This window comes from Canis lupus, chromosome 21 (assembly GCF_011100685.1).
Source record: "Canis lupus familiaris isolate Mischka breed German Shepherd chromosome 21, alternate assembly UU_Cfam_GSD_1.0, whole genome shotgun sequence".
NCBI classification, from domain to species: Eukaryota; Metazoa; Chordata; class Mammalia; order Carnivora; family Canidae; genus Canis; species Canis lupus.
Window position 1 is genome coordinate 34,185,453 of NC_049242.1, and position 25,617 is coordinate 34,211,069.

General features: G+C 39.9%; 1 long non-coding RNA gene across 1 annotated transcript; it reads left to right on the forward strand.

Annotated features, from left to right (window-relative positions):
• The first annotated feature begins 330 nt into the window (after positions 1 to 330).
• On the forward strand, positions 331 to 23,552 carry LOC119865010. The gene is made up of 3 exons (XR_005375742.1): positions 331 to 513; positions 2,523 to 2,584; positions 23,508 to 23,552. It is a non-coding gene; the product is annotated as an uncharacterized LOC119865010 (long non-coding RNA).
• The last annotated feature ends 2,065 nt before the right edge of the window (positions 23,553 to 25,617 follow it).

Below are 25,617 nucleotides of genomic sequence, written 5' to 3' on the forward strand. Positions count from 1 at the left end.
ACTCTTGGTGGTGTTCATTCTATGGGTTTTGACAAATGGTAATGACATGATGACACGTATCCACCCTTATAGTATCATGGAGAGTAGTTTTACTGCCTTAAAATCCCTCTATGTTCTGACTATTCCTACCCCTCAGCCCAAGCCCTGGAAACCACTAATCTTTTTATTGTCTCCATTCTTTTGCCTTTTCTAGGATGTCACGTAGTTGGAATCATATAATATATATAGCTTTTCCAGATTGGCTTCTTTATTTAATAATATACATTTGAAAAAATATGCATTTTTCCCTCTATGTCTTTTTATGGCTTAATAGCTCATTTCTTTTTAGAGTTGAATACTATTCCATTGGACTGATGGACCACAGTTTACTTATGCGTCCACCTACTGAAGGATTCCTTGGTTGCTTTCTAATTTTGGCAATTATGAACAAAGCTGCTATAAATGTGTGCAGGTTTTTGTGTGGACTTTTTCAACTCACGTGGGAAAACACAACTACTGGATTGTATAATACGAGTAAGTTTAATTTTGTAAAAAAGTGTAAATGGTCTTCCAAAGTGGCTGTACCATTTGACATTCCCACTAGCAATGAATGAGAGTTCTGGTGGTTCCACATCCTTGCCAGTGTTTAGTGTGGTCAGTGTTTGGATTTTGGCCATTCTAATAGACATGTAGTGGTATCTCATTTATTTTTTAAAATATTTTTATTTATTTATTTTTAAGAAAGAGAGAGCATGGTCAGGGGGGAGAGGCAGAGGGAGAGGGAGAAGCAGGCTCCCCACTGAGCAGGGAGCTTGATTCATCCCAGGACCCTTGGGATCATGCCCTGAGCTGAAGGTAGCTGCTTAACTGCTTAACCAACGGAGCCACCCAGGTGCCTCTTATCGTTGTTTTAATTTGCAATTCTCTAATGAAATGTGATGTTGAACATCTTTTTATATGCTTATTTGCCATCTGTATTTGGTGAGATACTTGTTAATGTCTTTTACCCATTTTTAAATTGGGTTCATTTTCTTATTGTTGAGTTTTAAGAGTTCTTTATATAATTTGGATAATAGTTCTCTATCAGATGTGTCTTTTGTAAATATTTTCTCCCAATCTGTGGCTTGTCTTCCTATTCTCTTATTAGTTCCACTTTTATAGAAAATAAATGCTGCAGATTACTGGGAGCTTACCATAATAGCTGCCACCAAAGGCAGCGCTAAACTGCTGGGCCACCCAGGCTGCCCTTTCGTAGGCTTTTTAGAAGGTAAATTTGGGGATAAATCTGGTGCAGTCCTACTGGTTGCTAGTTGCTGCTATCTTTGTCCCAAAATTAGCTCTAATTAGCTCACCTTGAGTCAGGTATCTCTCCTCGAACCAATCCGTTTGAAGGGACATGTAATAAAGGGATGCCTACGTTTGTATAAGGGCTGTTCTCAGAGAAAGGGAGTCACTGTGAACCAGTTAGCCACCCAAAGATATATCTACTAAAAGCGTGTAGTTTTCCCAGTCTAGGTCTTGGCACTCAAAAGTGGGTAACTGAAGAACACTTAATAAGGGGATAAAGGGATCTCTTGTGACTCAGCGGTTTAGTGCCTGCCTTCGGCTCAGGGTGTGGTCCTGGAATCCGGGGATGGAGTCCCACATCAGGCTCCCTGCATGGATCCTGCTTCTCCCTCTGCCTCTGTCTCTGCCTCTCTCTCTCTCTCTCTCTGTGTGTCTCTCATGAATAAATAAATAAATAAATCTTTTTTTTTTTTTTTAAGGGGGATCAAATAGGAAGAGTTTAGTGTAAGCAACAAGGGATATTAGAGTATCTTGGGGCTAGTGATAGTGGGTAGCTGTTACCATGCCAGGCCTGAAGAGGAAAGATGACATAGTGGTTTTTGGACCCTGTGGAAAAGCTATAAAGAAAAGGCTGTGGTCTTTGGGAGAGGGTACCAACCAACCTGCAGTAATCCAGCAGTGTGGGGTCTAGGGAAATAAATACCAAGATTTTATTCTTCTCACCTGACAATTTTTTGGACAGCCAGAAGCCAGAGAGCAGTAGAGTCCCTTGATTTGGTTCTTTTTTTTTTTTTTTAAAGATTTTATTTATTTATCCATGAGAGATACACAGAGAGAGGCAGAGACATAGAGGCAAAAGTAGGCTCCCTGTGGGGAACTGGATGCGGGACTTGATCCCAAGGTCCAGGAATTAAGGACCTTGGATCCCAGGACCTTGGGATCATGACCTGAGCCAAAGGCAGATGCTCGACCACTGAGCCACCCAGGTGCCCCCCTTGTTTCGGTTCTTATAGGCCAGCCTCCTAGGACATAAGTCAAGGTGTGCAGGGAAGGAGGGAGAGTGAATATGGAGAGGCAAATAGAAGACAACCAACAAAATAATATAAATCCCAGCTTATGGATTAAAAACCTGTAGGTTTGGAGTAATGACTAGCTTAGATTCATACAGCTAATTCAGGGTCAGAGTTGGGTTTGAACTCAGTCAGTTTGATTCCAGAACCTATGCTTTTAACCACTGTGCTCTTATCACCTCTCAGATGAGGACCCTGAATTCAAATACCTCTCAGATGAAGACCCGGATTGACCACACTCAGTTCAGGTGAGTACTCTATTTCTCTGAGCTCCTTGCGAATTCATCTCTTAGCTGGAGCAGCAACAAGAGCACATAGTCCAGTTCCCTCAGAGTGAAAGCGATAGATTCGCACTTACTGGGCTCCCTCTGGCCCCTCATCCTGGTCTTGGCAGAGCCATGTGGTTTGGAATATCAGAAGCAGTCAAAGTGGAGTCCAAGCTTCTTGCCACTGTGCTGGCAGCTCTATTCTTCGGGTAGAGTTGTGATGAGATTTAAATTGCACTCCAATTAAGCTTTTCCTCTCTAGGTCCTCAGGGAGCATTCTCTGGCTTGGACCATGCACTTGTAAGAGCTAATGCCATTATCAGACGCTGTTCATCTCATATAAATAAGCCCATTAGCGCCTTGTCTGTCTGGCCATGTACTTTCCTGCCACTGCTCAGAGTTCCCAAACACATTTCCAATCAGGCAAGCAGAGGAAAATGTTAACAGCAATAGCATTCACTGTATGGTTTTATTTCCTGTCTCATTATTTTCCAGCTTTTAAACTAATAATTGGTAACATCTGTCATATACTTATTGTGTGCAAGGTACTGTGCTGTTTTTACATAGGTTGCCTCATTTCACCTTGACAGTAGATCTAAAAGTAGGTACTACTTAATCCCACTTTACAGAATGAGCAAACAGAAGCTTATAGAGGTTAATTTGGTGTCTTCGGTGACGTAATTATTAAGTAGTAGATTTAAGATTTGAACCCAGACAGCCTGACTCCAGAACCCACCCCTTAACTTAACCATGATACTCCTTCCAGTTCTGAATGGCCTTATTTATAAAATAGTGGATTCTGGCCGTTTTGAAGGTGAAATTCTGATATGTTTAGGGGACAAGAGTATGGTGGAGACTACTAGTGTTCCTGTAAAGTTTCCATCTCCGTTGTAGTTGACTTGGGGCCATGTGACTATGTCTGGCCCATTAGGTGCAAGCTGAAGTGATATGTGTTATTTTCAATACTCCCCGCACTATCAGCCAATTTATCTCTCCGGCCTATGGTTTCAGAAAGTGAAGATCTCAGAGATGGCAAAATTGTCACATGTAAGTTGCTTGGTGCTGCTTGGAGAGAGTCACAGTTATCTGACCTGCATTGGATGGTGACATGAGTGGGAAATAAACTTTTGTTAGGTTAGACCACTTAGATTTTGGGGTTTATTATCATACTGTATCTTATCATACTGTAATATAAACATTGTGTAGACAGTTCCTGTCTTACGATAGTTCAACTTAGAATTTTTTTGACTTTATGATGGTGTAAAAATGATACCATACTTTGAATTTTGATCTTTTCCCAGGCTAGCAATATGTAGTACAATACTCTCTTGTGATGCTAGGCAGTGGCAATGAACTGTAGCTCCCAGTCAGCCATGCAATCAGTAGGGGAAACAACTGATGCACTTACAACCATTGTTTTTCACTTTCAGTACAGTATTCAATAAATTATATGAGGTATGCAACACTTTATTATAAAATAGGCTTTACATTAGTTGATTTTGCCCAATTGTAGGCTAATGTAAGCAATCTGAGCACATTTAAGGTACGCTAGGCTAAGCTGTTATGTAGGACATGCATTTTCGACTCATGATAGTTTCTTTTTTTTTTTTTTAAAGATTTTATTTATTTATTAATGAGGGATGCAGAGAGAGACGCAGAGACATAGGCAGAGGGTGAGGCAAGCTGCTTATTGGGAGCCTGATGTAGGACTCGATACCAGGACTCCGGGATCATGACCAGAGCCAAAGGCAGATGCTCAACCACTGAGCCACCCAGGTGCCCCTCGACTGATAATATTTTCAACCTACAATGCATTTATTGGGACATAGCCCCACTGTAAGTTAAGGAAGATCTGTACAAATACACAAATTGGTATCTCAAAGTAGGGCACTGCTCTAACAGCTTAATGGTCTGAGAGGAAAACTAACGTTGGAGACTGGTAATGTCTCAGTGCATGTTCTGTGGTGCTGAAACATTATCAACTGCTCTAACTTGGGAGGCAGAATGCATGTTTACTTACATGACATCTCTAGGAGAAGAAATGGAAAAACAGAACATTAGTGGTGCATGTTGGCTACTATGGGTTGCACCTCACAAAGTTTCACAAGAAAAAGATGGCCTCAGAATAAAATTGTCCAGAGACTGTCAGAATGGGTAAAAAGAAAGCAAACAAACAAACAGACACCCACGATCCACTATGTATTGTGTACAAGAGATGCATATTAGATTCAAAGACAGAAATAGGTTGACAGTAAAAGGATGGAAAAACATATACCATGCGAATAGTAGCCAAAAGAAAGCTGGAATGGCTACACTAATATTAGGGGGGAAAAAACCTTTAAGACAAAAATTGTTACTAGAAACAGAGAAGAACAGATTTAGTTTTTTTTTTTAATTGCAAAAGAATCAACCAATCAAGAAGGTATAAAAAATTTTTTTTTAGGTATAAAAATTATAACACATGTGCATCGAACAACAGAGCCCCAAAATACACAAAGCAAAAACTAAAAGAACTAAGAGAGACAATACTACAATAAGAGATGAGGACTTTAATACCCCACTCTCATTAATGGATAGGATATCCAGGGGACTTAAAAGATCAAAAAGGATGTAGAGACTTGAACAACAATATAAACAAATTAAACCTAATACAATAGACAGCAAAAAAAACTTCCACTCAACAACATCATAAAATACATTCTTCTCAAGTGCACATAGAACATTCTCTATAATGGACTATATGTCAAGCCATAAAACAAGTCTCAATGCATTTAAAAGGTTTAGAATAATATATGTTCCTTGACCACAAAAGAATGAGATTAGAAATAAAAAACAGAAGGAAATTCATAAACGTGGAAATGAAACATATTTCTTCGGGATAATCAATGGTCGAAGAAACCAAAGGGAAATTAGAAAATGCTTTGAGATGAATAAAAATGAAAACATAGCATACTAAAGCTTACAGGATATAATGAAAGCAGTACAAGGGAAATTTGTAGCTCTTCTCTTATATTGAAAGAGAAAAAAGATGTCAAATCAATAATCTAAACTTTCTTTAGGAATTAGAAAAAGAAGAGTAAACTCAAAGCAGACAGAAGGAAGGAAATAATATAGATTGGATCAGAAATAAATAAAATATAAGTAGAAATACAATAGAGAAAATTAACAGAACCAAAAGGATTTTTGTTCTTTTGCTTTTTCTATTTAAAGATCAACAAAATCGGGCAGCCCAGGTGGCTCAGTGGTTTAGTGCCGCCTTCAGCTCAGGGCGTGATCCTGGAGACCTGGGATTGAATCCCATGTCAGGCTCCCTGCATGGAGCCTGTTTCTCCTTCTGCCTGTGTCTCTGCTTCTCTCTCTCTCTCTCTCTTAAGAATAAATAAATAAAATCTTAAAAAAAAATCAACAAAATCAGCAAATTGACAAACCTCTACCTGGAATGACTGAGAAAAAAAAAGAGAAGACTCAAATTACTAAAGTCAGGAATGAGAGAGGGGACGACGTTACTACTTACCTTACAAAAATAAAAAAGGAATATAAAGGAATACTGTGAACACTTATATACCAACAAATTAAATAGCCTAGATGAAATGAACAAATTTCTAGAAAGACAAACGACTGAGACTGACTCAAGAAGAAATAGAAATTTTAAAAAAAGATTCATTTATTTATTTGAGAGACAGTGTGAGTTAACAGTGGGGAGGGGCAGGGAGGGAGGCAGAGAATCCTAAGCAGACTCCCCACTGAACCCAGACTCCAACAAGGGTTTCCATCACAGGCCCCTGAGATCATGACCTGAGCCAAGATCAAGAGTCAGTCATTTAACTAACTGAGCTACCCAGGTGCCCCAAGAAGAAATAGAATAATATTACAGACTTGAAACAAGTAAAGAGATTTAATTAGTAATCAAAAAAATTGCCACAAAGAAAAACAAAGGACAGATGGCTTCATTGATAAGTTTTACCAAATGTTTAAAGGAGAGTTAATATCAATACTTCACAAATACTTCCAAAAAATATAAGAGGAGGGAATATTTTCTAAGTCATTCTATGTGGCAATATTTTTCTGATGGCAAAGGCAGAGCAAAATATTCCCAGCAGAGAAAACTATAGATTAATATCCCTTATGAATATAGATGCAAAAATCCTCAACAAAATGCTAGCAACTAAGTCCAGCCATCTGTAAAAAGTATTATATACCAAGTGGGATTTATCTTAGGAATGCAAGATTGGTTCAACATACACAAATCAATAAATGTAATATACTATATTAATAGAATAAAGGACAAAAACCACATTATCATTTCAACAGATGGGAAAAAAGCATTGGACAAATCCAAACCTTTTCATGATTAAAAGTGCTCAACAAGGGCAGCCCAGGTGGCTCAGCGGTTTAGCGCCACCTTCAGCCCAGGGCCTGATCCTGGAGACCCAGGATCAAGTCCCATGTTGGGCTCCCTGCATGGAGCCTGCTTCTCCCTCTGCCTGTGCCTCTGCCTCTCTCTCTCTCTCTGTGTCTCTCATGAATAAATAAATAAAATCTTAAAAAAAAAAAAAAGTGCTCAACAAACTAGGACTAGAAGGGAATTTTGTAATCTAAAAACCACCTACAAAACCTCCACCACTGATACTGTACTTAATGGCAAAAGCCTGAAATCTTTTTCCTTAACATCAAGAATGAAATAAGAATGTCCACTCTTGCAACTTTTATTCAACATTGTACTGTGGGGCCTAGCCAGAGGACTTAGTCAAGAAAAAAAAAATCATCTAGATTTGAACAGAGGTAAAATGATCTCTGCAGATGACATCTTCTTGAATATAGAAAATTCAAAGGAATCCACAAAAAACTCGAATGCAGGATATAGGATCGATATGCAAAAATTAGTTTGTATTGAGAAAGCTTGTGAGAAAGAACATGAGCTGGGGAAGGGACAAGGGGAGTAGGAGAAGCAGGCCCCTCATGGAGTGGGAAGCCTATTGTGGGACTTGATCCCATGACAGACATGAGCCAAAGGCAGACACTTAATCAACAGAGCCACCCAGGTGCCTTAAACCTCCAACTCTTGATTTCAGCTCAGGTCATGATCTTAAGGTGGTGGGATTGAGCCCTGCCTTGGGCTCTGCACTGGGCATGGAGCCTGCTTAGGATTACCTCTCTCCCTCTCCCTCAAACTAGAAAAAAAAAAAAAAAAAGAATTCCATTTACAGTAGTAGAACCAAAAAGAATAAAATATTTAGGGATAAATTTAACAAAAAGAAGTGTAATACTTGTACACTGAAAAATGCAGAACATTGTTGAAAGAAATTAAACACCTAAATAAATGGAAAGACATTCCGTATTCATGAATTTTAAGACTTAATATTAAGATGACAGCACTCTCCAAACTGATCTACAGATTCAATATAATTGCTATCAAAATCTCAGCTGGAGTTTTTCAGGAATTGGTAAACTGATCCTAAAAATCATATGGAAATGCACAAGATTCAGGTTAGCCAAAGCAATCTTGAGAAAGAAGAACAAACTTGGAGGATTCACATTTCTTGATTTCAATACTTACTATAAAACTACAATAATTAAGACAGTGTAGTAGTGGCATAAGGATAGACACATAGATCAATGGAATAGAATTGGGAGTCGGGAAGTAAATCCATACATTTGTGATCAATTGATTTTTGACAAGTATGCCAATACCTTCCAATGAGGAATGAATAGTTTCTTCAACAAATGATGCTGGGAAAACAAAATGCAAAAGAATGAAATTGGGCCCCAATCTCACACAAAAATTAACTCAAAATTTATCAAAGACCTAAATTTAGGAGATAAAACTATAAAACTTTTAGATAAAACAGGTGTAATCTTCATGACCCTGGATTAGGCAATGGTTTCTAACATATAATACTAAAAGCACAAGCAACAAAAGAAAAAATAGACTTCATCAAAATTAAACACCATGAAATGTTTCAATGGGCACTCTAAAGAATGTGAAAAAATCCAAAGAATAGGAGAGAATATTTACAAATCGTATATATCTGTAAAAGTCTAGTGTCAAGAATATATAAAGAATGATTATAACTCAACAATAAAAAGGGAAATAACCTAATTTAAAAATGGGCCAAGGATCTGATAGACATTTCTCCAAATAACATATATGAATGGCCAATAAGCACACGAAGAGATGTTCGACATCATTAGTCATTAGGAAATGCAAATGAAAACTATGAGATACAATTTCTCACCCACCAAGCTAGCTATAATCAAATAGAAACAATGACAAGTGCTGGTGAGAACATGGAGTCATTGGAAGTCTCATATATTGCTGGTGAGAATGTCAAATAGTATGGCTACTTTGGAAAACAGTTTGCCAGTTCTTCCAAATGTTAAACAGAGAGTTCCTATATGACCCACCAATTCTACTTCTAGGTATTTCTCTAAGAAAAATGAAAACATATGTCTACACAAAAACTTGTACATAAATGTGCATGGTAGAAATATTCAGAATAGTCCCAAAGTGGAAACAATCCACAAGTCCATAAACAGAGGGGTAGATAAAATATGTTATATCTATATAATAGAATATTATTCAGCTATAAAAGTAATAAAGTAGTAATTAATATTTTAAAAACAAAATGAAAACAAAGTAATTCAAAAAGATATATATAACCCTGTGTTTGGGATGCCTGCGTGGCTCAGTGGTTGATTCCAGGGTCCTGGGATCAAGTCCCACATTAGTCTTCCTGCAGGGAGCCTGCTTCTCCCTCTATGTCTCTGCCTCTGTGACTCTCATGAATAAATAAAATATTTTTAAAAAAAATATTTTATTTATTTGTTTATGAGAGACAGAGAGAGAGAGGCAGAGACACAGGCAAAGGGAGAAGCAGGCTCCATGCAGGGAGCCCGATGTGGGACTCAATCCCGGGACTCCAGGATCACGCTCTGGGCCGATGGCATGTGCTAAACCGCTGAGCCACCCAGGGATCCTAATAAAATAAAATCTTAAAAAAAAAAAAAAACACCCCTATACTTATTGTGGCATTATTTTATTTTATTTTATTTTAGCGGCATTATTTTATAATAGCCAAGATGTGGAAGCAACCCAAGTGTCTATCTGTAGATGAATAGATAAAGAAGTGATTTTATATATATAATGGAATATTATTCAGCCATAAAAAATGAGACCTTGCCATATGTAACAACATGGATGGGCCTAGAAAGTGTAATGCTGAGTGAAATAAGTCAGTCAGAGAAAGATAAACATCATATGATTTCACCCATATGTGGCATTTAAAAAACAAATGAACAAAGAAAGACAAAGAAAGAAAAAAAAAGAAAAAAACCCCAGACTCTTAAATACAGAGAAGAAACTGGTGGTTGCCAGAAGGGAGGCAGACAGGGAAATGGGTGAAATAGATAAAGAGGATTGAGAACACACTTATCTTGATGAGCACTGAGTAATGCAGAGAATTGGTGAATCATATATTGTACAGCTGGAACTAATACAACACTGTGTGTTAATTATACTTGAATAAAAGTACATATACACACAAAGAAAAAAGTGATGAAGTATGGATTCACATTTCCATGTGGTTGAACTTTGAAAACATGATGTTAAGTGAAAGAAACCAAACACAGAAGACCACATATTATATGATTCCATTTATCTGAAATGTCTAGAATCAGCAAATCTATAGAGGCTGAAAGTAGGTTAGTGATTTCTGGGGGATGGCTGGATAGGAAAAATGGGAGTGACTGCTAATGGTTGTTTCTTTTATCCTTTTTTAAAAAAAGATTTTATTTATGTATTTGAGAGAGAGAGTACGCACATAAATTGGGGGATGGGTAGTGGGAGGGGGAGAAGCAGGCTCTCCATTGAGCAGGGCTTAATCCCAGGACCATGAGATCATGGCCTGAGCCAAAGGCAGACACTTAACCGATTGAGCCACCCAAGTGCCCCAGTTATGTTTCTTTTCTGAAATTAGATAGTGGTGATGGTTGCAAAACTCTGTGAATATACTAAAAACCACTGAATTGTACATTCTAAATGGGGAAACATTATGGTATGTGAAGTATATCTCAATTTAAAATTAAAAAAGAATATGTTTGGCTGTTTTGTCAGCAGAAATTAAATGATATAGACAAAGTCCAGGATATTGAGGCCAGTTGACTTAGAAAAGCTGACTGCTTCTAGTTCCCAAATAGTAAGAGATGGAAATTTAAAAGGCTTTGCATGACAAAGGCCCAAGAAGATGTTTTAGTTGATTAAAGTGAATCATGGAAAATCTTTGATTAAATGTGTATTCCTTGTTTCAGCTAGCTTCAAGGAAATCACTATCACGTTGAAAGAGAGAGCCTGGGGGCAAGAAGGCAAAAGAATAAAGCAAATTTGGAGACTATGTCTTACAAAAGAACATTGAGTATGGGTATTGGCAAATGGAACAGTCTGGATGCCAATAGATTAGAAACTTAAGAAGTTTTTGAGGAAACTGTTTTGTCAAAGAAACCACAAGTTTGTGTAAAAAGCCCAAATTCGTTAGTTAAGCCTTAAAACAACTTCTGGCAGGAAGTTGCACTGTCCCTAGGGAGAGCATTCTCCCCAGCTCTCTCTTTAGATGTAGCCAAGGAGAATAAGGGTCCAGGAAGAAGCCCTTCAGAACTTGATGCCTAGATCACAAAGGAAAATAGATGAGAGAGTCCCTGCCCCAGGCTAGCTAGTCTTGATATCTGCCCATTGGTATTTTAGCATTGTGATACCAGTGTATCTGTGGAACACTGACTCTCTTGGATCTTTCAGTCTTCCCCTTTCTTTCTTTAAAAAAGATTTATTTATTTGGAGAGAGAGAGAGCACTAGTGTGTGTGTGTGTGTGGGGGGGGGGTTGCAGAGGGGCAGAGAGAGGAAGAGAATCTGAAGCAGGCTCAGACCCCATGCCCAGCAGGGAGCCCCATCATGGGGCTCGATCTCATGACCCTGACATCATGACCCTGACATCATGACCAGAGCCACTCAGGTGCCCTCTATCTTCAACCTTTCTGAATGGGAGTGTTTATTGAAGTTATCCTCTTTCTTCTTTCTTTCTTTCCTTTCCTTTCTTTCTTTCTTTCTTTCTTTCTTTCTTTCTTTCTTTCTTTCTTTCTTTCTTTCTTTCTTTCTTTCTTTCTTTCTCTCTCTCTCTCTCTCTCTCTTTCTTTCTTTCTTTCTTTCTTTCTTTCTTTCTTTCAGATTTTATTTATTTATTCATGACAGACACAGAGAGAGAGAGAGAGAGGCAGAGACACAGGCAGAGGGAGAAGCAGGCTCCACGCAGGGAGCCCGACATGGGACTCGATTCCGGGTCTCCAGGATCACACCCTGGGCTGAAGGCGGCGCTAAACTGCTGGGCCACCAGGGCTGCCCAGTTATCCTGTTTCTTTCTTTTTTTTTTTTTTTTAATATTTTATTTATTTATGAGAGACACACAGAGAGAGAGAGAGAGAGAGAGAGAGAGAGGTGGAGACACAGGCAGAGGGAGAAGCAGGCTCCATGCACGGAGCCTGACGTGGGACTCAATCCCGGGTCTCCAGGATCAGGCCCTGGGCCAAAGGCAGGCACTAAACTGCTGAGCCACCCGGGCTGCCCTATCCTGTTTCTGATCCATTATTGTTCGTTGTAGGTTAGTATGGGTATGAGGCAGACAACCTGCCTTTTTAGTTCCTAGGTCTTTAGTTTAAGAGAAGTTGCCTCTGTTCTTGATGGGGAGGACTATGAAACGCAATGGCGTTTGGATTGGACTTTGCATTGTCTTCCACAAGGACCAGATGAAGATGTTTTACTTGTGGGAAGAAAGGAACAAACAAGTGTTTATTTTTGAAAAAGATTTTATTTATTCATTCATTCATTTGAGACAGAGAGAGAGGCAGAGACCCAGACAGAGGGAGAAGCAGGCTCCTTGCAGGGAGCCTGATGTGGGACTTGATCCCCGGACCTGGGATCACACCCTGAGCCAAAGGCAGACTCAACTGCTGAGCCCCCCAGACGTCCCCAAACAGGTGTTTAAAGACCAGAAGAGTATACTTTGGTGGAGACTGTTAATTGCTTACCAAATGGGCTCACCATACACTCCTCTAAATTTCCCAGCCTGCAATATTGGCCAATAATTTTCTTTTCTTATAATGTCTTTCTGATATCAAAGTATCAAGTTTTGCAAGCCTTATAAAAATGAGTTTGGATATCTTTTTCTCTATTCTCTGGATGCATTTGTTTATATAAGTATTACTTAGACTTTATATTTTTGTGAAGCCATTTGAACTTGTAGTTTTCTTTGTGGGAAGAGTTTTAATTTCAGATTCAATTTCTTTGATAGATATGAGACTATTGGCATTTTAAAATTTCTTCTTGTAATTTTGGTAAATTATCATCTAGGGAATTCATATATTTCATCTTAATTTTCCAATTTATTGGCATAAATGCAGGCATACAGAGTATCAACTTATTTACATAAAGTTGTTTATGATATCCTCTCATTATCTTTTTAATGTATGTAAGATCCATAGTGATATCTCATTTTTAATATTTGATTTTGGTATTTGTGTTGTCTTACTCCCCTTTTTCTTTCTCTAGATTTGTCTATCTAGGGTTTTTAAAAAGATGTATTTTATTTATTTATTTATTTGAGAGAGAGAGAGCTTGTAAGCATGTGCATGTGTGAGTGGAGGAGGAGCAGGGGGAGCAGGAGAGGAAGAGGGAAAGAATCTCAAGGACTCTGTGCTGAGTAAGGAGCCTGACATGGGGCTAGATCTCACAACCCTGGAATCGTGACCAGAGCTGAAACCAAGAGTGGGGGACTTACCCGACTGCCCCAACTAGGTGCTCTTTTCTAGGGGTTTATCAATTATATTAATCTATTTGAAGATTAAGATTTTGGCTCTGTTGATTTACTCTATTGTGTCTTTTTTATTTTTTTATTTTTATTTTTTAAAGATTTTATTTAATTATTCATAGACACAGAGAAAGAGAGGCAGAGACACAGACAGAGGGAGAAGCAGGCTCCATGCAGGGAGCCCGATGTGGGACTCGATCCTGGGTCTCCAGGATCACACCCCAGGCTGCAGGTGGCGCCAAACCGCTGCGCCACCGGGGCTGCCCTATTGTGTCTTTTTTAAACATTGATTTCTGCTCCTTTTTGCTTCCCTTCTCCTTTATTTGGGCTTAGTTTGCTGTTCTTTTTCTGGCTTTTGAGTTAGAATCTTAGATCATTGGTTATCAACCTTTCTTATTTTTCAATGTATAAATTTAAAGGTATATGTTTTCTTCTAGGCACTGTGTTAGTAGTATTATTGGCCACATCATCTCCCTTCTCCCACACAGCAAATAGTAAGAGACTCCTAATGGTGGAAATGTAGAATGGAACTTGCATGAATCTCTGAGTCATTGTTTGGAGGAAAGCCATGCAGAAGAGCTACCTGACCTGCAGTGGCTTGTGATATAAGTAAGAAGCAACTTTGATGTATTTGGCTACTGAGTTTTCTATCTCATTTATTTGTTTTGTATTGCTTGCTATAGCTTAGCCCATGTTGGCTGATATAAGAGGACTTGTCTCATATCAGCTCCTGTGTTTTTTTTTTTTTTTTTCCTATTTAAAAACCCAATGAACAGTCCTACGGGGTATAAGAAGGATGAACAACTTTCTGAAATCCCAACCACTGCACAGAGAGCATTGAACAAATCTGGCCACATGACTTTGGCACTGACAGCTGAACAGAAAGAATATTCAGAAAGTCTGTGGAAGGGGGTGCCTGGGTGGCTCAGTCACTTAAGCCTATGACCCTTGGTTTCAGCTCAGGTCTTGATCTCACAATTGGGAGATTGAGCCCTGCATGGGGCTCTGTGCCAGCACGGAGTCTGCTCCAGATTCTCTCTCTCCTTCTCTCTCTGCCCCTCCCTCCCAATCAGTAGCGTGCACACATGCATGCTCTCTCTGTCTCTGTCTCTGTCTCTCAAAAAAAAAAAAAAAAAAAAAGAGTCTATGGAGTAATTGCTTGGACAAAGCTGTCCCTTACCAAACTGTAACAGAACCATGGTCCTTGTGGGACAGCCTGGTGTTCTGAGAACCAGGACTGCCTGATTCAGATGCATCTGTGTATGTCTGGAGCAGTTGTGGGGAGGCGGCAGGCAGTACTCTGTTGTCAAAAGGATCGGGGGACCCTTGGGAAAGGGTCCAGCTTGTGAATGTTGTTTGCATTGCCCTGGCCCTGCCTCAGAGGGAGACGCTATAATGTCAAGTGAATAAAAGCAGGGTGATTTCACTGAAGTTTCTCTGGGAGTATCAAAACTCCTTCCTTTGTGTTTTCCACAATAGTGGCCCACAGAGGAGGGAAGGGATGGTGGAAAGACCCTCCAACTTCTTCTTCTTCTTTTTTTTTTAAGATTTTATTTATTTATTCATGAGATACACACACACACACACACACACACACACAGAGGCAGAGACACAGGCAGAGGGAGAAACAGGCTCCATGCAGGGAGCCCGACGTGGGACTCTATCCTGGGACTCTAGGATCACGCCGTGGGCTGAAGGCAGCGCTAAACTGCTGAGCCACCCGGGCTGCCCAAGGCCCTCCACCTTCTTGATGGATAACCCTAGGAAACAGGTTGCACACAGTTGCCTGAAGTGTCAGCTGAACCAAACTATGTCTGGAAAAGGAGGGTCTGAAGAGTTGCCATGAGAACTGGTCATGATAGAGGCACCTGAGTGTCTCAGTTGGTTAAGTGTCTGCCTTTGACTCAGATCATGATCCCAGAGTTCTGGGATCAAGCCCTGCATCGGGCTTCCTGCTCAGTGGGAGAGTCTGCTTTGGGAGTCTGCTTTTCCCTCTCCCTTTACCCCTCCTTGCCCACCACTTGTGTTCTCTCTCTCTCAAATAAATAAAATCTTTAAAAGAAAAGAACTGGCCATGACTTCAATGTTCAGTCTGATTGAGAACCAATCACCAGCTAACCAAAAGGCAAGGGAGATCAGAGGGCCAAAGTGGTAACTTAGCACTCTTCCCAGATCCTCAGCTAAGGAGGAGAGAGAACCTGGGCCAGAGTGGGGTGTGGGGGGGAGCAGGTAGGCTCAGCCAGGTGCCTGCAGCCATCAGGTTCATAGGAAGGCCCACAGGCCAGGTTAGAGACAGGGAAGCCCTATGCAGAAGACTAACCCCTGCATAGGGGCTTACTGAGGGGTGTGTATACATAAGTAATGCTGTGAGGAAGAAGACCTGGCTTGGAGTCTGCCTTTATTGGAAGTCTGCCGGGTAATTAGTGCTGCTGCCTCCTCAGACTTGCCCTTTCAGGCCCGGGAAGGTAACACCCTGATGTTGCTAGCTCTTGAGTGTTGTACAAATCCTCATGGCTTCCTACATCCTTCCCACATCTTTGTAAATAGTCCTTCTATTAAATTATCTGTTAAATCAATTATTCCAACATGAATGTACCATCCATTTGCTACTAAGACACTACTGATATAGTGCTATTTTGTTGATGGCTCTGGGAAGGCCCCCTGGGACTCTGGCTCTCATCAGCCAGCTCTGGAGACAGAGGATGAGGATGAGGTTTAAATGGTGGACTCCTGCAGGGGAGATGTGTGAGGAAGACACAACAGGTAAGGATAGAGACTGTGATTTCATTGTCATACTTCAGAGGTCCTTGGTAGGTATGGAATTTGGCAATGCATTTAGACCTGACATGTTGGGATAGGTAGAGATTAGATAGATCCAATTTGAAGCAGGGTAGGGTAATGCTAGTAGGAGACAGAAAGGCTAATAAAGTAAGACAATAGCCCAGGACCATGAATCACCCAGATCTTATTCCACTTGCTCTCAGGAGAAGAGCTGAGCAGAAGGATGGATTCAGGTTGGATGAGTGATTAAAGTCAGAGCCCATGAGGAAGGAGTAGGAAGGGATGGGTGGTACCTGGCACTGGAGTTGCTGCAGAGTTTGGCACTAGTGGGTTCCTCTATAAATTTGGCAGAAGAAATGAAGATGCTTACAAAACAGCACAGGGAGGGCATTCTTCTCCACTGACTTTCAGAATATATTCTCATGGAAGGAATGTTTGAGACAGTACTGGAAATATTCAGAAAACACAACAAGAGGTTGGGGAGGAAGGCATTAGGAATTTTAAAATAGCTTTGTTATAAATTTAATAAGTGTTGGAAAAGTGACAGGATTTAGAAAAGTTAATTAAAAAAAAAAAAAAACCACCACCCTAGAGCACTAAATCTGGTTTTATTTACCCAGGCCATGTGGTACTTCCTTCAGTAAACTAAAGAATTTATAGACATTGGAAACTGAGTTTTTATTGTGTAAACTTAGAATAAGCAATCATGAATACACAACAGAAATAAAGTGGAGGGAAATGGCTGAGGTATTGTTCCCCTAAATTCTCCCAGGGCCTTTTCACATCCTGTTTCCAATGTCTGGAACCTTCTTCTCCTTCCTCATACCTAGAAGAAGGTCAGGTTTTCTCATTATGCCCTGTTATAAGTCTTGCACTGTTCCTTTACAGAACTATCACTATTGGAAGTCATGCTTTCATGTGGTCATTTGATCAGTGTCATGTCTTGCTCCTTAGTTGATAACCTCCATGAAGCCAAGGGCTGTGTTCTGATCACACTGTTGCTCACCCAGTGCCTGACACCTGCCAGATGCCCAATAGCTATTTGATAGGTGACTGCCTACACAACTTTTAAAGCATGCCAAGTTAAGACTGGCTTCCCAAGAAGAGAAGGTAAAGCATAACATAATTCTGGTATTCTGGGCCTGTTTTGCCTGCATTTCTCTCTGTAAATACATTCTTCTGACACTACGCTAATAAAGTGGGAGTATGCTACATTAGCATGGTAACTGCTGACACCAGGACTTTACTTGGGTGAAATCCTACCTTCCTAGCATGAGAGACAAATACCTTCTTTGATTCCCCCTAAATTGCCAAAAGGCTTTCACTTGAGTCAGAGGTCTTGGATCTTGGAGTGGCCACTCCAACTATGCAGATATCATGGCACACTGAGACTGACCAGGAGAAGTTCTGAGGTGGTGAGGAGATCTAAACTGCACTGTGTTGGTGCTTTTCTCTGCTTTCTTTGATGTGAGATTTTAGGCTTGGTATCATCAAGTTAATCATGAAAAACTATGGCAATTCTATTTGGAAAGGAAGGCTATGCCTCAGCAGAGTTATATGTGAGAGAAGAAACACCAGTGTCATTGGTCAGTGATGCTACAGAGCTGCTCCGTGTGGCCAGTGGGAGGTTAAGTGGAAGTGTGATATGATGGCTTCATTAAAAGACGTTTGGCACATGCCCTCTGACTTTTATTCTTCCTTCCTTCCATTTCTTTCCTTCTTCATCACTTCCTTCCTCCTGCCCTCCCTCCCTCCCTCCCTCCCTCCCTCCCTCCCTCCCTATTTCTCTTTCTTTTGAGTATACTTAACATGAGACTTACTGCCTTAATAGATTTTTAAGTGTACAGTACTGTTATATATGGGAACAATGGTGAACAGCTGAATTCTTCTATCTTCTCTAGAATTCTTCTTCTTTAGAAATCTTCTTTTCTAGAATTCTTCTATCTTGCATAACTGAAAGTTTATATATGTTGATTAGCAACTTCCCATTTCCCCCTTCCCCCAGCTCCTGGCAACCACCATTCTCCTTTTTGCTTCTATGAATTTGACTATTTTAGATAACTCATATAAGTGGAATTATGCAGTATTTTTCCTTCTGTGACTGTCTTATTTCTCTCAGTACAATGTCCTTAAGGTTCATCTGATTTTGTTATATATGGCAAATTTCCTTCTTTTTAAAGGCTGAATAATATTCCATTGTACGTGTATATCACATGTTCTTCATCCATTCATCCATTGATGGACATTTAGATTTCATCCACATCTTGGCTATTGTGAATATTGTTGCAATGAACATGGGAATGCTGCTATCTCTTGAGATCCTGATTTTGATTATTTTGGATAAATACATAGAAGTGGGATTGTTAGATCATATGGTAATACAACTCAATAGCAAAACACCCCTAATAACCTGATTTTTAAAAAGGCTAAAGACTTGAGTAGACATTTCTCTAAAGAAGACCTACAAAAGGCCAACAGGTATGTAAAAAGATGCTCAACATCACTAATCATCAGGGAAATGCATATCAAAACCACAATGAGATATCACCTTACATACGTTAGGATAGCTAGTCTCAAGAAAACAAAAGACAAGTGTTGGTGAGGATGTGGAGAAATTAAAACCCTTGTGCATTGTTAGTGGGAATGCAAATTGGCACACTGCTATGGAAAACAGTATGGACATTACTCAAAAAACAAAAAATGGAACTACCATACTGTCTTTCCTCTTTCTTGCTCTATGATACATATATATATAATGGCTGAAGATCTAGCTATAGGCTCTTAGCAAAGGAAGGGGGATTAATTCCCTCAAGGATGAGGGCCACACTCAGGGGATGGTAGAGTCTGAGGATTTGTGAAGTGTCCATAATTCCCAACTCTGAACTATTTAGTGAAAGAAAGAGAAAGAAACTTTTATTTATCTCATTTTAGATCTTGGTTACCTTCAGCTGAACCTAATGCCAATCAATACATTTGGGAATACTAAATGATTGGTAAGCCACATTTTGGCTATGTTTATTTATAAAGGATCTGAGCTTTGCCATAGATCACTGGGAATTGATCTGGCTTAAATGAGGATTACCCGGAATGTGATGTAGACATGAAATATGCAGATGGACCAGTGACTGGGACTTACTTTTGGGGAACAGTTGACAGATGATGGGTACTGGTGACTTCCAAGTAGTTTATTTCTTTCTCTTTCTCAAAGACTCAGTCTTTAGAAAAATCATGAGTAACGAGAATTTCTGCCCACCGTGAGCTGTTAGCGGTTTGTATTTTCTCCAAGATTTCTGAAGATTCCTGGGAGGAGGTTCTGTGTCATAGTGACCTTTGTGTTCTCTTTCCTCTTTAAGCACTAATCCTCTTTTTTTTGGCAACTGCCTTCCTTTCTTTCCTGTGTCCTTTCAGCGTGGAACATGAGTCTTCCTTCTTTGTTCCCTCAGAGAACCTCTTAAACCACTTTTCCTGAAGGTTTGTGGATAGTTGGATAGCTGATAAAGAGCCATTTGCCCTGTTCACACTTCTTAATGATGCAAAGAAACAGTGGAGCTCTGAAGTAGTAGCTTTTTAAAAATTCAGTTTTTGATTTTTTTTCTCAATTTTTTATTGTAGTAAAACATGTAGAACAGAACATTTGCCATTTTAGCGTGCATAATTTTACATGCACATTTTATATGTATAATTCAGTGGCATTAATTATGTTCACAATGTTATGCAACATCATAATTTTTTAATTTTTGGTTTCCCAAATCAAGTTCTTTTGTTTTAAAGATTTATTTATTTTAGGGAGAGCAAGAGAGAGAGAGAGAGAGAGAGAGAGAGCACAAGCAGGAGGAGGGCCAGAGGGAGAGGGAGAGACTCTCAAGCACACTTCCCACTGAACACAAAGCCCCATGTGGGGCTCTGTCTCATGACCCTTGAGATCATTGCTTGAGCTGAATCAAGAGTCAGACACTCAACCAACTGAGCCACCAAGGGGCCCCCCAAATCAAATTCTTATACAGAGTCCTCTTTCCTTACCCAGAGGTATTATTTATCCTTAGTGAGATCATCATTAGACTCATTCAAATAACAAGATTTCCGGAACTGGAAAAATTCCTATTCTTCCTTCTGATACAATTTCAGCCGCTCCCATTCCTCCAGATGTTCCTGGTAGAACCCACTGAGCTGAGTGAGGATGGATTGGGTGTTGATGGTACTGTCTGAAGCCTGACACTCGACTAGAAAGTAGACACTGAAGGATAGGATAGCTACATACTCTTGCTCCTGGCTCAGCCTTTGACTCTATCACTCACTGAATGGTTGGGCAGGCAGTTCTGAACAAGGGATTGGGAAGAGGACAGCCTGGATGGGGGAATGCTAAAAGCTGCTGCCAGGAGGGAACTTGGGAATGAGTATCACCGAAGGGGAATGTGTGTGTATATGCACCTTGGGGGAGTAATGGGGGAGGACTGCATCTCTGGGAGACAGAGGTCACAGCCTCATCTGAGGGTCTACTCTGCCCACCACTCTCTTCTCCCTCCCAAATAATTCTAGAGGGCCACAATCATGCTAGAATTTGACATTTGAATTTCAAATTATAAGGTAAAAGATGAAGGGAGTTTGGGGCAGTTCAGACAATGGGTTAAATGTACGAGACTACCTGAAGCTGTGACTTTCATTGTAGAAGTCCAACTGCATAGTCTCACTAGAATGGTGTCATGGCTGATGGTAGAGTTTTGGAGAGTATGAAAGACATACAGACTTGGGAATGAGCTAGTGGTGAGCTGGAACAACAGCCTAGGATTATCTTGTACAGAGTCCTGGACGGAAGACAGAGACAATAGGCCATTCTTAGATGGGGAAGGGAACTGCTAATTGCCAGACTTCAATTTAACTACAGAGATCATGTGCGTATGAGCACACAGACATGTCCTGGGGAGTGTCAGCCTCCTGACTATTGAGAGAGAGAGAGCATTCTGTGGTCATATGCTGTGGGCCCAAGCTTCAAACACCCACTCACTGACCTTCCTTCACTGCAGTGCTGACAGGAGTGACTCTTTAAGGCCGAGGTCTCCAGCTACCCCAAGACTCAACACCTCCTACCCCTGAGCTCTCCCTTCTCCCTCTGCTCCCTGTTACAATAGCTCCATTTCCAACCCAGTTCATGTGCTCTGGGTCTAGGGCCCAACTCTCATTCACACTAATTTTTGAAGTACTCAGATTTGACACTCTCCTTTCTAGAAACCCATTTCAGAAAGAAGGCACTGGCTGTTAACTATAAGGAGACTGTTCTGCCCTCTGTCCATCTCCAGCTTGCTCAGGGCTGATTGATGTCCAGAGACTTAAATTCCTGGAGGAAGGATTTGAACCTCAAATTGGAGTGAGAAGCAAGTGGGGGGAAGGCTGTCCTCTCATTATATACTACAGCGTCGGCAGTGGCCACAATACTCTCTGTGCCCACAGCCAGGAGCACTGCCTTGGGCATTCTTCTTCCAGCCACCATATACTCCTGATATAGTTATTTCTGCCTGTTGTCAGACCATATGCCATAATTTCAGTCCACTCAATTAACAGAAGGCCCCAGGGCATTTTGGTTTGAAAACTGGATGTATCTGATAAGACTCTGCTAAAGTACTCAGAAGCAGAGCGCCTTTCTTATTGCCTCCTGGGGGAAGATTTTGGTTTCTTGTAGCCCAGGAGACTGTAAAAGGAAAGAGAGAAATTGGGTATTTGAAGCCTGCCATGCCCATCTTGGATGTGGGTGTACATTATGTGACAATCACCCAGAGGAGAGCATTAGTGGGGTGGAGGGTGGAACACAGATCCCAAATACCTCTGGGTTGCCGAAAATGCTTGAATAACACCAACTTTCAGTGCTATTAGGACTCAGGGCACTGTTGGAGGTAACCTACAGCTCTGATCCCAGTGCTTTCCAGGGTGTTCAAGTCTGAATGACTGGAGCATGGAAAGAAGAGAGGAGAGAACTCAGGATGTCTGCCACTGGTGGTAGAAGCATGGAGAAGAGACTGGTGGTACTGCTAGGGATTGGAGAGGAGGTTGTACTGGCAGAAACCAGTTAGGTGATATTCACATGGAACCGAGGCAATGGCAGGGATGGATTAAATCAATGGTCTTCAAAGTGGGTGTGTAGGATGATCCACTGGCATGTAAAAGAAGAGTTAAAACTTCTATTTATGTTTTAGACTCAAAGAAATTAAGATTCACCTATATTTACTATATGGATTGACACAGGTACCCTAATTCAACCCTTGCTTCAGGTGTTCACGTCATGTAACATAGCTAAGGTGTCCTCAGGGAAAAGGGGGTTCTACTCCACAGGGGAGGGGGTGACTATGGCACCCTCACTGGTTCGGTTGCTTTCAAGTGAATCACAAGGTATTATGAATTATTTGTATCCCAGGTGGTAGAAAGATAGATTATATCATCTAATTATCATTTAACTAAACTAATTCTCACAAAACAGAGAAGTGGGTTGAAAAGATTCCTGCAAAGAAACCCACAGATTTAAAATAATATGAATAGTGCAAGCAAAGTCAAACTCAGAAAAATGGCAGAGCTAACAATTTCCTACAACTCATATGAGATCCATTATGATGATATCTCTGAGAAGGAAGTAGACAGAAAAAAGTTCAAATTTATGGAAGAGACTACTTGGAATATGGATTTAGATCACTGTAGTTAACAACTAACCTGAGAGTATATTGGGCCTTAAAGTATTAGCTAATAATAATATAAATGTGCCATTCATAATCAGCAAGACATGGGAATTCTACACAACCAGAGCATGAAGACAAATCTTTACAATTTTTTGAAAAGCAATATTTCAAGTCATGCAGTACCGAGTTGTGTACTTTTCTGGGCTATTGTTAAATGCAATAAACATGTTTAAAAATCTCTTTTGAGTAAAATCTCTTTTACTTAATAGTAAAAGGCAAAATGTCAGTCAGTGTCATTGGGAAAAAACCTCTGTTCTATTTGCCATTGTTAAAGTGATGGAATTAGTGCAGAGAGGGGATGGCTATCCAAAAAAAAAAAAAAAAAAAGCATTCTATTGGATGACACACAGAAAACACAGTTGAAGATTTGAAGAAAAGGTTTAGAAGACATGATGTGTGTGCACATTGCTGACATGTTTCCCCTTACACATTTGCCATACTTTTTAATGATGGCATTCATAAAGAAATACTTTTTGCATTCTACTAAAGGAAAGATGCTTACAATGTGAATGGCTTATAACATGCTATGGGGTTGTTGTTTTTTTTTTTTTAAGATTATTTATTTATTTGAGAGAGAGAGAGCATGAGCAAGAGGAGGGGCAGAAGGAGAGAATCCTCAAGTAGACTCCCCACTGAGCCCAGAGCCGGGCTCCATCCCAGGACCCTGAGAAGATCATGACCTGAGCCAAAATCAAGAGTTGGATGCTTAACCGACTTAGCCATCCAGGTACCCCAACATGTTGTGGTTTTTATGTGTAAAAGTAAGCACTGATAGAATGGCTGCCTTGCCTGGAATACAAAACTGGGAGTTGGGAGTAGTGAGGGGCTATCAACTGTATCATTCATTCTCAAGTTATAATTTCTTTCTTGTAATTGAAGTTGGAAGGGCACAAAATTCTATAGGATGTCAATAATATGGCTAATTTGAAAAAATCTTAAAATCTTACCAATACAAAAAAATGTTATTTTGGTTTTTAAAAGATTTTACTTATTTATTAATAAGAGACACACACAGAGAGGCAGAGACATAGGCAGAGGGACAAGCAGGCTCCCTGTGAGAAGCCCGATTCAGGACTCGATTCCAAGACCCCGGGATCATGCCCTGAGCCAAAGGCAAACACTCAACCACAGAACCACTCAGGTGCCCTTTACAATACTTTTTAATGAAATGTGGAATGAGAATATGAAATTCTTTATATTACTCAAAGGTTTACTGGTCATCTCAAGGCAAAGAACTTAAAATCTGTGGAATTTAAAGATGAGTTTAACAAAAGAACCAAGTAATCCAAATTTGCCGATCTCTGATGTGCTGGCTTGTGATTGTCACAGATGCATGCATATACACGTGTACACACACAATGTATCCTTTCAGATAGATTATATTTTTGTATTGAATATAATTATGATTTGAAAGAATCATGTTATAGAGAAAGACTTTGAAAACTGATGTTTGGAACTATTTTCATTATCATGTGATTTTAATGCCAAAAGGAAGTGTGTCATCACCCATATAGACATTGCTACTGGGGGATGTGTAGTTGTATGGTTATATGTTTGTATGTAAGTGATGAATCACTAAATTCTACTCCTGAAGCCAACATTGAATTCTATGTTAACTAACTGGAATTTAAATAAAAATCTGAGAAGAAAAAAAATAAAATACATATATAGTCGCTTAATGGGGTACCTGGGTAGCACAGTGGGTTAAGAGTCCGACTATTGGTTTCAGCTAGGGGTTGTAATCTGAGTTGTGAAACCTGCTTTGGTTTCTCTCTGCCTCTGCTCCCACCTCAAATAAAGAAAAAATAAATAAATAAGCAAGCAAGCTGTGCCAGCTATAGTCTTCATAATTAAGAAATACACTTTTTAAAAAAGATTTATTTATTCATGATAGAGAGAGAGAGAGAGAGAGAGGCAGAGACACAGGCAGAGGGAGAAGCAGGCTCCATGCAGGGAGCCCGATGTGGAACTCCATCCGGGACTCCAGGATTGTGCCCTGGGCCAAAGGCAGGTGCCAAACCGCTGAGCCACCCCGGGATCCCCCAAGAAATATACTTTTAAATCCATTTTACAATCTTCCAAATGAAGCGTTTCAAGAGTTTAAAAAAATCCATTTGTTAAAAATATTCACAAAAATAACAGGAAAACATCATGAAAATGCTGGCTTCAAGGACAAAGAAGAGCTTTCCGGTGGAATTTCACATTTGCAAAATTGGTATATAGAATTTAGAAGAGAATTCGGATTTACTAAGTGTAGTCAAAGATAGAATTTGGGTCTATTTATCTTTGTGAAATATCCTTTTTTGGGGGGAGGGGTGGACAATAACAGCCATTAGGACTAAGTATTGGCATTAACTGAACTTAAAAGCATACTTTGTAGTTTCATAAAATATTAAACTAAGATATATTAAAACCATTTTTAATCCTGTTGCTCTCCCTAAACCAATTTTTGCAAAGAACTTTAAAGTAAAAGGACAAGGCATATTGTACCAGTCATTAAAAATAAAGTATTATCTTTACCACATTCTTTGACAGTTTTTAGGTATGCTTTGTAATATGTAATATATTCATACAATTACATGTGTGTATCATTTATAAATAAGTAAATTGTAAATACCAGGCTGTGAGGTAGAAGGAATAAAACCTGGTGCTTAAATGAGGCAA